Here is a 4439-nt window from a genome sequence, read left to right on the forward strand (position 1 = left end):
AGTTGGGCTTCCAACCTCAGGATCAGCAGTTCGAAACTACCAGCAGTTCCGTGGGAAAAAGATGAGGCGTTCTGCTCCCATAAACATTTACAGCCTCGGAAACCCTGTGCAGGGTCGCTATGAGTCAGAACCTACTCCATGGCACACATCAGGTGCATCTTAGTCCTCAAAGTGACACCTTTGCCCTTTAACACTTAAAAGATTTTTCACAACAGATTTGCCTAAAGCAGTATGTTGTTTGATTTCTTGGCTGCTGCTTCCATGAGCATTGATTGTGGATCCAAGCAAACTGAAGTCCTCTTCCATTTATCATAATGCTATTTATTGATCCAATTGTGAGGGTTTTCATGATCTTTAAACTGAGATGCAATACATACTGAAGAGTCTAGTCTTCAATCTTTATCAGTAAGTACTTCAAGTCCTCTTCATTTTCAGCAAGCAAGGCTGTGTCATCAGCATACTGTAAATTGTTAACAAGTCTTCCTCCAATCCTGATGCCACATTCTTCTTCATGTAATCCAGCTTCTAAGATTATTTGCTCAGCATACAGACTAACTAAGAATGGTGAGAGGAGACAAACCTGGTATATATTTTTCCCAATTTTAAACCACTCAGCATCCTTTTGTTCTGTTCAAATAACTGCCTCTTGGACTATGCACAGATTCCTCATGAACAAGTTAAATGTTCTGGAATATCCACTAGACCCTCTAGATGCAACTATAATACCAATTGTTGTTGTTGTTGTAAAGCGCTGAGCCAGTTCTGACTCATAACGACCCTGTATACAGTTTCCAAGGATTGTCTGGTGGGTTTGAACCACTAACCTTTTGGTTAACAACCTAGTACTGATCCTACAGTGCCACACCTTTCAAGATACTTATGATGTATTCCAACAAAGTAGGTGAATAACCCAAAAAGAAAAAAGGCAGGAAATAACAGCTGTACATTTTATTTAAGGTTTAAATGCCTCTAGCTTCTGTTTTTATTACTTTTATAACGATTTTGTTTCAATGACTAAATTGCATCTGTTTATGTGTATTTAATTCTTTATTATTAATTTTTCTCATCAGGCCTCTTTCTTTTCCACACCCACATTAACAAAAGTATCCAGATTTAACTAGATACTTTAAGTTGATAAATATTATTGTTCCTTGTACAAAATACCTCTTTATCTCAAAAACTCTCTTCATTGTAATCTTATTTCCATTTGGTTTAATTTTTTCAGCCATACTTGTATGTTCAGTAATGTCTTTCTGTGACTTGAGCCATTTAATAACATAGGAAGTAGGTATCATTTCTAGGGCTACATATTTTTCCCTTAGATCTCTAGGAACAATGCTCAGATGACTTCTACTACTAAATTGAAAGAGGGCATGTATGTAGCCCTGGCTGTTGAGTAGGCTTCATACAGATGCATACACCAAGGACTAACCAGCACCCCACAATACCAATTCCATGATACATTCTATCCAATCACTAATCCTGCTCATAGCCAAAAAATGTCCTGATATTGAATATTCTATCCTAAAGCTGAAACCCAACCTTGTCCCAACTCTAACGCTAAACTAAACAAAACACTAGTAGACCTCAATCACCAATCTGTACTCTAACAGAAATCTTAACCTAAACCCAATCCTAATGCTACAAAGTTAAAACAAGTAAATTTGGTGAATGGGTAGAGTGGTTTCTCAAGATATTGAGTCAAAAGGAGTCCCATCTACTCCCTCCTTTGCTGGCTCTGCTACAGCCCCAACTGGTCTCCGAGCTAATTTCCTTCAGGTTGTCACCTTCTCAATGTGCCCTGCATCCAGTTAAGCATGCAACCTCAGCAACACAACCATGTCATCCTGCCTCACCATGGGGAAACATTTGTTTTCCCTGTTGGTTTATTTTCTTTCCACGCCCATGGGAAGGTAAGTTGCACGTGGGCAGATATTCTTATGTTTGAATTCACTGCTGTGTTCCCTGCTTGGGTCTCCCATGGCTTGGTCTCCCGTGGCTGGGTCCCCCGTGGCTGGATCTCCCATGGATGGAGAGGGGATTGAGAATGGCCTAGACAGCACAGTGAGTGAGGCTGCCACCTCGCCCTGGGGGACTGGCCCTCAGCCCAGTGCCCTATTCCTGGATCCCCCTGGCTGGAGGGGCATTGAGCCAGAGCTCCTCCAATCACAGCCACCTACCAAGCCCGAGGAGCTACATGAAGATGATGTGTACCTGTTGCCTGAGAAGGCAGCCTGGGCCTTTGTGCCCATTGACCTTCTATGCATTAAGCGGAGACCCCAGGAGGATGTCATCGTGCGCTGCGAGTCAGGCGAGGAAGAGCCAGCTACCCTGAGCCCCCTGAGCACAAATGGGTGGAGGCAGTGGTGAGACCACCTAGCAAGTCCTGCAGGGGCTGTGGGAGCCATGAAGGGCTGAGGGCCGTGGCCTCAGTAGGAGCTGCCCTCATCCTCTTCCCCTGCCTACTGTATGGGGCATATGCCTTCCTGCCCTTTGATGCACCACGGCTGCCCACCATGAGTTCTCGCCTGATCAACACATTGCGCTGCGGGGTCTTTGCCACCTTCCCCATCGTGCTGGAGATCCTGGTATATGGGCTGAGCCTGCTGTGCTTTTCTGCCCTACGGCCTTTTGGGGAGCCCCGGCGGCAGGTGGAGGCCCACCTGCGATATGTGGCCCAGTCCATAGAGCTCATCATCCTCTACTTCTTCAACCAGGCAGTGCTTTCCACCTACCTGACCCAGGACACCCTCAAGCTGCTCCCATTGCTTACTGGTCTCTTTGCCATCTCCAAGCTACTACACTGGCTGACCTTTGCCGTAGGCCGCTCCTTCCGAGGATTTGGCTATGGCCTGACATTCCTGCCGCTGCTGGCCATGCTGGTGTGGAACCTCTACTACATGTTCGTGTTCGTAATGGCGCCCGGGCGCATGCTCACTGCTGCTGAAACGCGCCGGGACTACCCTGACCACGCCCACTCCACCTCTGACTACAGGTCCCGCCCCTGGGGCTGAACCGCTCATCAGCCGGGCTCCTGGGGTGGGCTTAGGACACCTCTCTGAACAGGTTTATGGAACCTCTACTTTGCCCCTAAGGAGCTCTGGTAGCGTAGTGGTTACGAATCGGCCTGTGAACCTTAAGGTCTGCAATTTGAAACTACCAGCTGCTCCGCGGGAGAAAGATGAGGCTTTCTGCTCCCGTAAAGATTTACAGCCTCGGAAACCCTGTACAGGGTCACTGTGGGTCGGAACTGACTCGATGGCACTTAACAACTTTGCCTCAGGTCTGGTACCTGCTATTGCCCCAACAGGGGTCCCATCCAATCAGACCATCCCCTGCTTTTCCCTTGCAAGCAAGCTTTGCCTTTGAAGCTAAGGACAATCATGAGGGAGGATATTTTGTTTTCTTATAGGGAAAGAGGTAGACTGCCACGTCCCTTAAGGATGCTGAGGGCATGGGGCCAGGAGCAGGGAGAGAAGCATGGTTCCTTCCTGAGCAACCCCAGCGACTCAAGGCCCATAATGCCAAGCTCTGCTCCACTTTCCAGGTTTCACAACCAAATCCTTGACACTTGCTATGTCAGTTGTCTAAGCTGAGGGCCTCAAGAAGACTGGAAATACTTCCCATGCCTAAAGATACAGGCTGGACATGAGATCAGGCAGGACTTTGGCCCTGTGGGCCCTTAGCCCAGAACCACTGCCTTCTCCTTTCCAACCTATTTAGATCACTGTGACTTCCCACCTCTAAACTGCCCACAAGTCAGGCCTCTCTCACATGGGAAAAAGGAGCAGAAATGGAGACCTGCCTCCCAACAACACAATGTCTCTGTGTGTGTCTCCAGGCATGTGGTGGCTGACAGTGGTTGTGAGGTAGTGACTGATGCTAAATCCCAGTGTGTGTATGTATGTGTGTGGTAAGGGGAGGGGACAATAAATTACTACAACAGTCCAAAAAAAAAAAATTGTCAATTAAAAAAAATTCCTGTAATATGGGATCCTTTTAAATTGTTGTGATCCAAGGTTATTTGCTTTTCATTAATCCTGGAGAAGGGCTTTTCTAATGTCTGTTCTGGCATATGGTATCACAGTCCTACATATAGCTGAGATAGAATTTGTAAAGCCCAAGATTTGTTAGTATTTACAATGTCTAGAAAACCTTGAGTCGCTTGTGTTTTCCCCATCTGTTAAATGATGAGGTAGGAACAGATGATGGCTAAGAGTCTTCACCACTAGTGTTCTAATTTTTGTTCTTCATCACATTGACCTGTGTAGGCTTCTGCATGGGGCTAGATTGGTCCCTTTGTTTATAAATGCGATTTCTTAAAATCCTACCATCTTCATAAAACCTTGTAAAGTTTGCAACACCTTATACATTTCCAAATTAAATTATTCTGTATATATAAATAAATAAAAATGTACCCCATACTGTAGCCGCTAGTC

The 4439-nt window shown here is 45.9% G+C and overlaps 1 pseudogene; it reads left to right on the forward strand.

Moving 5' to 3' along the window:
* Positions 1–1980: 1980 nt before the first annotated feature.
* On the forward strand, positions 1981–3014 carry LOC102840617 (annotated as a pseudogene).
* The last annotated feature ends 1425 nt before the right edge of the window (positions 3015–4439 follow it).

This window comes from Chrysochloris asiatica, unplaced genomic scaffold (genome assembly GCF_000296735.1).
Source record: "Chrysochloris asiatica unplaced genomic scaffold, ChrAsi1.0 scaffold00127, whole genome shotgun sequence".
NCBI classification, from domain to species: Eukaryota; Metazoa; Chordata; class Mammalia; order Afrosoricida; family Chrysochloridae; genus Chrysochloris; species Chrysochloris asiatica.